Here is an 11,451-nt window from a genome sequence, read left to right on the forward strand (position 1 = left end):
CGAGGGTGAGCTGGTGTGTCCTGATCTCAGGATGCTGTCTTCCTGTTCTGAGGCAGATACTGTAGGAAAGCTTGCTGCATCTCTTTCCCCAGAATCCCTCATTCTCCAGCAGAGACCATGGACTGCAGCTAAGGGTCTTACAAGTACCTGCCCACCTCTCAGATCTGGCTGAGCCTCCTTTGCCACGGGTGCTCTAACAGTGTGACTGGCTCAATTTCCTCGTTACAGAAAGAAAATAGTGTCTTTACTCCTTGAAGTGTGATAGCCGCTGCAATTGTTTTTGCATAAACATCATTTTCACCAGGATGAGTTTCCTCCCTGCATCTCTTTGTCATTCTAGGCGATTGTTCTCCCAGAGGCTTGGTTCTGAGGCTCTTCTGTGCCAACTGTGTTAACAAAACCGGCCTGTATAGGTGGCCCTACCAGGGATGGTGCTGCTTTCTCAGGGTAAGTTCCTCCCTGCTTATTGAAGATCCCCTAACCTAGGGATCCCCTGGAGAAGGGAATGGCTCCCCACTCCAGGATTCTTGCCTGGAGAATCCCATGGACAGAGGAGCCTGGCGGGCTACAGTCCATGGGGTCCCAAAGAATTGGGCAGGACTGACTGATTAACATACTCACCTCACTTCCTTTCTAACCTAGGCAGCACTGGGAACATCTGCAGTTTGAACATCTGCAGGTCAGTGGAGAATAAACCTCCCTCCCTCCGCCTTCAGCCGTGCCCGTGTGTCTGTCTTGAATGAAAACAGTCTGCGTGTTCTGAGAGGCACCTCCTGAGCTCTTCTCTTGCTGCCTCAAACCAAAAGGCCTTTTTGAAGCTGGGGTTGTCTTTAACCAGAAACCTCAAAAGTGAGTTCTACAAAGAAAATGTGTACATGTGCATGCGTGTTAGGAAGTAGTAGAATAATGCTTTTTCACAAAGTTTTTATAATCAACTGTTAATTAGAGAGTTTCAGAGTTCACTTAGGCCCTAGGGGAACAACAGGGACAAAAGCAAGCCCCCAGTAGTTGGATTCTTCTGGGACCTAAATTATAGAGTTTTATCAGGAGATTCTATCCCTTAATTATAAGAACAATTTTTGAACGTGGGGTAAATCCTGGGAGGTACCACTTAGTTCACTGTAGCAGGAATTTAAAAAATGGCACCCCAGTGACTTGACAGATTTTCATGCCATTTCAAAAGGGCCAAGTTTATATTCAGACACAGGAAAAATCTGGAGTGTTATCTGCATACACCTTAATCAGCTGCCTCCTTGCAAAGAGTCCACAGTGACGGGCGCACCAAAACCAGGGCTTCCTACGGTGTGGTCAGCACCTCCTCACGAGGCTCCCAGGGGCAGAGACCTCTGCTCACCTCACAGCCATGAAGCGTTTGCTCTGCGGTTCATGAGGGCTTCACCCCCACTACTCGATTTCACTGCCAGGCTCTTCATCTCAGAGGAGAGCGTCCGTGCCGGGACCCACGCAGTTTCAAGAGGGAAAAGAAAGAACTCTCAGCTCCAACAGAGGGTCAGGAGTCAGAGACCTTAACACCAGGCCCGAGGCCTCAAATCTGGTCTGAACATGTCAAGTCAAAAGGGAATGGGTCAGCACTGCAATACCCCCATCTACCAAGTCACTGTGATTCCAAAAAAAACAAAAAACCTTTTAGAGAACATATTGGAGTGACATGGAACACAAAAATGTCAAGTTTAAGGAGTAGGTGTAGAGAGGGCAACTGTTGTATTTTCAGAATTGTTGGTATTATCTTCAATAACTTAAAAGTTGTGAGTTCTAATCCCGTTTTCAAAGCTTTTTTATTCCTTACAATTTTTTTCCCCGCATTTATGGTACCATCCGCCTTAAGTCATTATGGTGAGAAATAATTCAAATGTGTTTAAAATTATTTTTTTCTTCCTTTGGGATAAAAACATTGCTATTTAAATGTGAAATAAAAGTTTCTGGTTTCATAGTTTATTTTTCTCCATCTGAGGTGTTGAACCAGTTGGAGACTAAAACTATCAACCCACCGAAGATCCAACAGAATCACGTTCACTGTTCAGCCTGGGTTGAAAGCAGTGTTTCCAGCACAAATGCTCAACAGACATTCAGTAGAACTACTCTCCCTTCAAATTTTTAACACCTGGCGAGTGACCAAACATTTTTATAAACAGTAACTGAAAAAAATATCAATTACAGCAGATATTTTAAACCCTTACATTGTCTGTCACAGAAGACCTTTAGATTGGCAGATTTCCAGAGAGAATGAGCGACTCTTTTGCACAGGATGGACTACATTCCGACTGAAAGAGTTCAGCCCGCTGTCTAACCAATGCCTTGTACAATCTGCATACATTCTTTCTATAACTCTTGTTGCCAAATTACACGTAATAAATGTGTTTTAGAGATCTGACTTTCTTCCCCCTACGCCAGTAAAAAAGTACATACTTTACAGAGTTATTTTCATGCTCATGATTTTTCTGCCCTTCCAAGTATGGTGTGTTTTGGTTATAAGACAAACTTCATCCAAAATCTTACAGCTAAGAGCTTGGTGATGAAATCTCTCCGGGAAACTGCTTTTGGCTGGAGCACTGTCATGGCGCTGTTGGGATCTAAGTGTCCGGGGTCCATGGTCATTTAACCGTATCTCTGGCCACTTTCCTGAGGATGCCAATAGAATCTGTCCTCTGTCCTTGGGTGTGACCAAAAAAAAATTGTCTCCAGGACCCTCCAAATGTCTCCTGGGGGGTAAAATCACTCCCAACTCCACTCCCCTGAAAACCAATGGATTAAAGGGCTGCTTCACAACATCCTGCTTGGAATTTCAATTTCATCTGAGTTAACACATTAGTAACAGTATATTGCATTTATAATTTGCAAAGTGCTTTTTGCTTAGAAGTACTATATTCAACTCTCCCAACAGCCCTAAGACACATTTGTTGACAGTGTTCTTTCAAAGGAGTGGAGACTGGCTCACGGAGGGCAGGTGACAAACTCTTACAGGGAGAGGTGACAGCACACTTCGGGTGGGGTTTCTGGGACGTGCCCCTTGGTATCCAGCCCCCACAGGCCAGTGGTTCCGTCTGTCTGCCGTGACCGTGCCCTGGGCTGTCCTACTCATTTCCTTTATGTTAGGGGTGGAAGGGGTCCTAGAGGTTTTCTGGTCCATTGTTTCTATTTCAGAGAGGAGAAAACTGGGATGCAGAGGACACAGGTGAGCTGCCCAGATAGCAAATGTGGCAAAGCCAGGACTTAAACCCAAGACTCCATTTCCTAACCAACCCACTCCAGTCTTCTTGCCCAGAGAGTCCCCATGGACAGAGGAGCTTGGCGGGCTACAGCAGAATCAACATTCCATGAATGGATGATAAAACAGGATACAAATAAATACGTGTGTGTGTGTGTGTGTGTGTGTGTGTGTACTGAAGAGGGTAGAGCTGTCATCTGTGTTCTCCAGTGTTTGAAATGGTGATGACCGCCTCTCCCCGTTTTATCAGGTGGAGTATTTCTGCCTTGGAATGAACGTCAGAAGAGAAAGAGGTGGTGGGAGAAGGGAGGAAAGACTAATTATTGTGCTTAAGAAGACAGGCTTTCTATAAACCTCATTGCACACCCCAACTCTCTAACCTCTCTCCTTACTGTAGATGAGAAATTGTCAAATTCTGTAAACTCAGCGCGCGCGGGGAGGGTGCGGGTTGTCTGCCCGGCTGGCCGGGGCTGTCAGGAAATCAGAGTGCTCTATGCTAATACACTCGTGTCCTGCACACTGATCCTTAGTTTCCGTGCCCCCAAAGTCTTTGCTTATGCAAATCAAGCCACTGGGGCACTTGAACATGTAAATCACATCATCTCCCTTGCAGGCGATGAATTGACAGGATCTGAAACTCCTTGACTGTTGGGAGGTGATGAATGGTACTTATTTAGCCTGCATCTTTGCTCTGGGAGCATCTCCCAATTCCAGCTTCCCACCATGGTGCCGCCCTGTCTGCTGAGCGATTGTGAACACCGCTCAAAGGAATCAGAGGGTTTCCAACTGCAGAAATGCTGACCCTCTTTGAGGAGGAAGGGCTTCCCAGGCGGTGCTCATGGTAAAGAACCCACCTGCCAACACAGGAGACATAGATGCACGTTCAACCCCTGAGTCGGGAAGATCCCCTGGAGGAGGGCACGGCAACCCACTCCAGTGTTCTCACCTAGAGAATCCATGGACAGGGGAGCCTGGCAGGCTACAGTCCCTAGTTTTGCAAAGAATCAGACACCACTGAAGTGACTTAGCAGACACCCACATATTGAGGAAGAAAGAAAGTCACTCCTCAGAAACTGTGCTTTCTGTGTCTCCTTTGAGGGTGGTTTTTTCTCCAATTAGTGGATGAACATTGAGTCCTCCTGGAAAAGGCTGTTTGCAGCCTGTTTCACAGGTAAAAGAGCCAAGGAGAGTTAAGGGACATTTCAAGCCCCCCAGCCCATAGGGAGTCGCAGGAGGCTGCCGCCTTCCCCAGCTGCCTCTGCAGCCCACATCCTGCCTCAGGCCAGCTCCCTTCCCAGGGGACTGGGAGAGTGCTGGAGATGAGGGAGCAGGGACCAGACCACACTGGTAAGGACAGTTGAGCTGCTTGGACAAAATGCGCTTGTTCCAGCGATCAAGTGTGAGTCCATGACAGCGAGTGATCTCCTGAGTCAGCCTACCTTGTCTTGGAACGTCTGTTACTGCATTTATTTGTTGGGAAGAAATTGACGGGAACAATACTTTGGCCCTCCAGCCTGAGTCTGAGCAACTCGGGCTTTTAATGGGCTGGTTGGTATTTGAAGGTTTTGACGATTGCTGCGTGCTCATTTCAGCCACTACCTGTGTGGCATTCTCCACCTGGGCAATGTTCCAAGACTTCTTTTGAACTGAGTAGCTGGAACTCAATATACATTTTTCCATAGAAACAATGGCTGTAAGGCTTCTTGGATGGTGGACAAAAATTAATTGGACCAGAATGTAACTGAAATCCTGTGCATTTTGCAGCTAAAAGCTAGCAAGAGAAATTAGAAGTATTAGAAGTTCACTTTTGTAAAAAATATTACATAATATATGTAAACCTATCTAAGCACTGCAGAACTTAAAACCACAAGCCCCTTGGCCTGCCTTAGTCTGATACTTTGGAGAAGTGGGAACAAGACCCCCCTGGGGCATTTCCATAACGTACCACCTGAGTTTAGGAGGGAGGAGGAATGAAAAGGGGATGCCGACTGAAATGCAGAGGGGACAAAACGTGACTTCATCCCCCTAAACCAGACCCCCGCCACCCCTTGCTGCTCGTCACATGATCGGGTGAGAGAGCGTGGGGAATGCTGTGGGTCCCCACCCATGCGCCCCAGATTCTGGGGGTGCAGCTGCTGCAGGCTCACAGCTGAGCACCTCTCCAGGAATCACCTTTGTCTGCTGGAGCCACCTTGCCAGAGGCCACGACCCCTTCCTGGAGCACTCCTGCTCTAAGAACCTGCCAATTTAGAAATCCAAAGCCCTGGCCCCCTTGGCTCAATTGGGACAGCTCTGAGGAACCGTTCTAGCTTCTGTGGTCTCCACAGGACAGACCCCTGTGGGACCACCTCCCAGTGCGTCGCCTTCCTCTGCCACACATCCTTTCCCTTCACATCCATCCATCACTCCTGTGCACAAGTCAGTCCTAACCGCATCCTCAAATAAACCTGCATGGGGATCCCCTCTCAGGGTGTGTTTCCAGAGAGCCTGACCTAAGACAGACAAGCAGACCAGTATGAGTGAAAATGAAAAGGTGACCAGTAAAGACTCTGTCCTTGACTGGTGGTGGTGAGGCTGGTAGCTGCTCCAAAAGGAAGATGAGCACTGTCAGGATTCCAGCAGAGAGAACTCTGCACGGAGGTGAGAACCGTTCATTCAGGGAGGGAAGGCAGGTAACACCATTTCTATGTGAAATGGACCCAGTGACTTGGCCAAAGCGATCTTCACACAGAATGCTGAGGAATTCAAGAGAGCTGCACTCCCCGATCGTCCTCTAGCGTTTCATCAGGGTTGAATGACAGCTGTTTCTGAAGCAATTTGAACGTCTCCTTGCTTTCTCAGGAAGATTCTTGTTGAGGTCTAAGCCTGGTATTTCCAAATAACATGTTCAAAGATTATTGATCATGGAAACACCTTTCCTCCACATGACTCCTTCCTGCCAGTTCAGTCAGCAGTGGTGCTGCGCGGGGCTGGGGGTCAGCTCACTTTATTAACTTAAGGCTTGGGTTGTGATGCTCCTCCTCCCACAGCTCTTATTCCTACTTTTATCACATTGAGCTTCTTCCTGTGGGCCAGATACATATTAAAAAATGGGCAATATGAAAAAAATATTTTCATGATTTCTGAGAGCTAGCCCTCTTTCCCAAATGCTGAGACTAAGGTGTGTCTAGCAGGCAGTGGATTCTAGAATTTGTGAGTTCACAGTGCATTGGAAAGACTCTGGAGGAGGATCAAGGAGCCCAAGATGAGAGTGCACCTGTCTCCCGTGCTAAGAGCGGGTGGTCAGGGTCCATCAACACTTGTTTGCAAAGCCTGTTTTCCCCAAGACCAAATGTGGAACAATATTATTAGGGGAGTTCAAAAAACAATTTGAAGGCCAATAAAGGAGAATTTGACCTGACATGCTTGGCAGACCCCAGAACAAAACATTATTTTATACTCTGATGTTTTAGCTATTGTTTTCCAGAAGGATGAGAAATGTAAAACTGTAATGATCACACTTATCCACGGATCCGCAGCTTGCAGAAGGAGCAAGAATACACAGAATTGTTCTGGAGGCCAGAGTAGATGGTTAAAACCTGACTTTTACAAATCCAATACTGTTTGGCTGGTCTGATAATGCAAGGGCTGAATTTTAGGTGGCAACCTGACTAACTGTAAGGCTGAATTTTAGGGCGGAGTTTTAACATGAATCTCTTTAGAGAAAGACTCCCTTACCATGTTGATAAGAGGTCATTAAAAAAAACCTTTTGATTTGGAACCATGGGTACACTGCAATGGTAAGATGAGCATCACAATATCCTCAGAAAAGGCCTAAATCCATCATTTATTAAACAAATGTCACTGAAGGCCAACCATGTGGTACTGAGCAAATGTTTGAAAAACTGCAAAAGTGAAAATTTCCTTCCAGATTGCAAATTGTTTTACATAGAACAAAAGATTCCAGTTGTTAATTTTTATGATATTAGGAATACAATAGCATTTTTACGATCTGTGGGTAAAATCCAACTTCTTACAAAGGTTTATAAAAGGCCTGTGTGACTGTGTCCTGCTAATCCTTTCACAACTGCACCCCTCTCACTTAGGGTGGCCTGTGAGTGTGCCTTGCTCTCTGCAGGCGCTTCTCTCTGCCGGGGAAACATTTCCACACAACACTGTCCCCCAGCCCCTCTGCCGTCTCTTCTTTTGACTTGCTAACTTGTGCTCATTCTGGGGATCTAATATTAGATTTCATTTTCTCTTAGGAGGACTTTATGAACCCTTCGGTGCTCCTATAATGCTCTGTGATTTCCCCATTGAATTACTCTGCTAGAGCTGACATCACAAAATACCACAAGCTAGATGGCTAAAAATCAGAAATTTTCTGGAGGCTGGAAGTCCCAGACAAAAGTCTGGCAGGATTGGTTTCTGGTGGGATCTCTCTTCCTGGCTTGTAGATAGTCCCTTTCATGCTGTGTACAAGATTATGAGCTCTCTCCACTCATGTGTCTTTCCCTAAGGACACTAATCCCGTCAGATGAAGGCCCCACCCATGTGTGTGTGCTCAGTCATATCCGACTCTTTTGTGACTCCATGGGCTGAAGCCTGCTAGGCTCCTTTGTCTGTGGAATTCTCCAGGCAAGAATACTGGAGTGGGTTGCCATTTCCTTCTCCAGGGGATCTTCCCAACCCAGGGATCGAGCCCGTCTCCTGCACTGCAGGGAGATTCTTTACCAACTGAACTACCAGGGAAGCCCAAGACTACTGGAGTGGGTTGCTATTTCTTTCTCCAGGGGATCTTCCTGACCCAGGGATTGAACCCTTGTCTCCTTTGTCTCCTGCATTGGCAGGCAGATTCTTTACCACTGAGCCACCTGGGTTATAATAATGGCCTCATTTTACCTTAATAACTTAATTACATTCATAAAAACACTGTCTCTAAGCGTAGTCACCCTGAGGGTTGGGGCTTTACCTGAATTTCAGAGAGACACAATCATTCAGTCCATTGTTGCTGTTGTTCAGTCACCTAGTCGACACGTTGTGACCTCATGGACTGTGCACACCAGGTCTCCTGTCCATCACCATCTCCTGGAGCTTGCTCAAACTCACGTCCGTTGAGTCAGTGATTCCACCCAACTCAGGTAGAAATTGCTAAGCAGTCAGCAAGGAAGGGCAGCAATTAACTTCTGTTCCATATACCTGAGGGAAAAACGATTGATGATCATTAATCTTAAGCCCATACAACTGATCCATTGTAAAACGGCCAGGGGGCGGGAAAAAGGGTGGCAACTTATTTCGAGGGTCAAGAGGATCCATAAAGATGTCGTTAAAACATTTTGACCTTTAAACTGATTGGTTAAAAATAATGTACTTTAAGGACAAGAGCCAAACACAAATGTACAGATTAATACTGGTAAAGATATCAGACTACTGTAATGCCTACTTTTGGGGACTCTTTACCCCTCTCAGTGTCTATGCTGAGGGCTTTGTACTTTCCTTCTCTTTTGTAAGTCTTATTTGCTTGCTAATGTGAGTGTTTGAGTATTCACAAAGTTCATTCTTTGGCTCAGCTAACAAGAACTTGGATTCCAGTTTTACAACCATCTCATCCTCTGTCGTCCCCTTCTCCTCCCACCTTCAATCTTTCCCAGCTTCAGGGTCTTTTTCTATGAGTCAGCTCTTCTCATCAGGTGGCCAAAGTATTGGAGCTTCAGCTTCAGCATCAGTTCTTCCAATGAATATGCAGTGTTGATTTCCTTAAGGATTGACAGGTTTGATCTCCTTGCAGTCCAGAGGACTCTTGAGAGTCTTCTCCAGCACCACAGATTCGGTCCACAATGCCCATTGTATTTCTTGTCCAGAGCACCCCCAAGTGCTGCAGTTCATGAAATGTCCTTCAGGGCAAAATGTAAACATCCAAGGACAGCCACTATAATGTGAGCGTTGCCCTCCCTTCATACTGTATTGCAATTAACTGTTCACTGTCTTTATCCTTCACTAGAACTAAAGCTTCATGAGGGCAAGATCATGCTTATCTTGTTTACTATTGTCTCCTCAACACTGATCACAGTGCTTCATAGTTATAGAAACTCAATGAACATATTGAGTAAATGACCTTGACAACAAAACACAACCAGATCAGATCTGTTTGTAATATTTGTTCTAGTCATTTGAGGACAGTTTATTTACTTGGATCCTGGTTTCTGGTGCAAAGCCTCTAACCATGTCCTCTGTCCTATTGTTTTTCTCAAATGGATGTCCTTATCAATTCCACTTTCCTGAGAATGAACTTTAACTATCTTCCTTCAGACACGTGTTGACTAAAAAGATGCACAATGTGAGGGGTGCAAGTTAAGTTTTATTTGGGGGCAAAATGAAGGCTGCAGCCCAGGAGACAGCACCTCAGATAGGTCTGAGAGGCTTCTCCAAAGAAGTAGTAAGGGAAGGTCAATATATAACATTTTGGTGAAGGGGACGTTCCATGCCATCAAGCGCTTCCTTTACAAAATGTTTTCTGCTAGTTGTGAAGGGCTGACGTCACCAAGAAGGGATTTAGTGATTTTCTAGATATGAAAAGATGCAAGGATAGGGATTATGAAGTCAGTTCCTGAAAATATCTGACTATCTAAAGACCTGTTCTGCCAGTTTGTCTGGAGCACAAAGTGCCTCTCTCTCCACCCTGATTGCTCTCAGGTGCTGTTGAAGGTCAGCCGCTGCAGCAGCACAGGGTTCCCCGCAGAGGAAGACGGCAAATGCCCTTGTTGTTTAACGCTCTCGGCAAGTTCCAATTTGTAGTTGACACGTGTGTCTTCTTTTTCGATGTTATCTTCCTGCACCAGCCTGCTTTTTCATCTGTGCCTCACAGGTTGAGTTATCTTGATTCTTAACCTTGGCCTCTCCAGATAGAAAGAGACTCACAAAAGTGATGCTGAGGCAGTTCGAAAACTGTTGATAGAACCTGAGGGAGTTCTCACACTGCAGGAAAGAATCTCTGGAAGCATTCTCATGAGAGTTCCAGGCCTGCTTCTCTGTTAGGTTGAGGAATGGTTGGGGTTTGGCTGGAGAACAGGGAACAAGGCAGGCAGTGTAGTGCGCTAGAAAGAACACTCAGCAAACCAGGAGACATGTGAATAATTACTGTATACAAAGCACAGAGCCCGGCATGGTGGAGCTGTTCATACGACAAAGCACAAACCAAGATTCTTGTAGATGATACCAATTTGGAAGATATATCATGAAAATGTAATCTTCAGTACAAGGCAGAATGTGGGAAAGACTGAATGAGCATCCAAAGAGAGAATTAGGAGTTAAAGGAGAAAAATAATCCTGGACAGGAGTATTCCAGGGAAGAGTCATGTAGGAAGTGGGGCTACCACTTTTCCTAAAAGGATGGCTTTAGATAGACTGACTTCCAGATGTCTCTCAAATTCATCCTTTCCATTCCAGACCACGTTGTTGAGTCACTGGTCATTATTGTTTAAATTTTGTTTCTTTAAATTGTACAGCTAGAATTCTCATTAAAACATTCAGACAGAATATAATAGTAAAATGTGAAATGACACATGAGCACATAAATAGTGAAGTTTTTAATAATTACAACAAGATTATATTATACTATTTTGCAACTTGTTTTTACCTTGAAAAGTATTACTTGAAAATTTTTTAGATTAATTAGTTTTATTGTTGGGCACACGAGATCTTCCTTGCTGAGTGCAGGCTTTGTCTGGTTGTGGTGAGTGGCAGCTGCTCTTCTTGGCCCTGCTCAGCCTTGTCACTGCGGTGCCTTCTTTTGTTGCAAAGCAGAGGCTCTAGGGTCTCTGGATTTGGTAATTGTGGTGCAAGGGCTTAGTTGCCCCAAGGCACGTGGAGTCATCCCAGACCGGGGATCAAACCCATGACCCTGCATCGCAGGCGAATTCTTATCCACTAGACCACCAGGGAAGTGCAAAGAATTTTTTTGTGTAACAGGATATACAGCTCACTCTTTGTCTTCCCTTTTTGCTTGGACTTTGATGAAAGACTATTCTATTGACTTCTGGCCTCTTCCTGTACATTCTTTTCCCAGTTGCTACCAGTGATATTTTAATGAAATGTATATACAATTATGTTACTTCTTTGTTTTGAGTCTTTCACTAGCACTTGTGTTAATTAAAATGATGGAAAGAAACAGAAAGCAAAACTCAAACTGGTTTAAGAAATAAATGGAATTTTATTGGTTCTATGCATTGGTTCATTACTGAAGATCC

The sequence above is a fragment of the Giraffa tippelskirchi genome, chromosome 12 (assembly GCF_054371585.1).
Source record: "Giraffa tippelskirchi isolate mGirTip1 chromosome 12, T2T-mGirTip1v1.2.pri, whole genome shotgun sequence".
NCBI classification, from domain to species: Eukaryota; Metazoa; Chordata; class Mammalia; order Artiodactyla; family Giraffidae; genus Giraffa; species Giraffa tippelskirchi.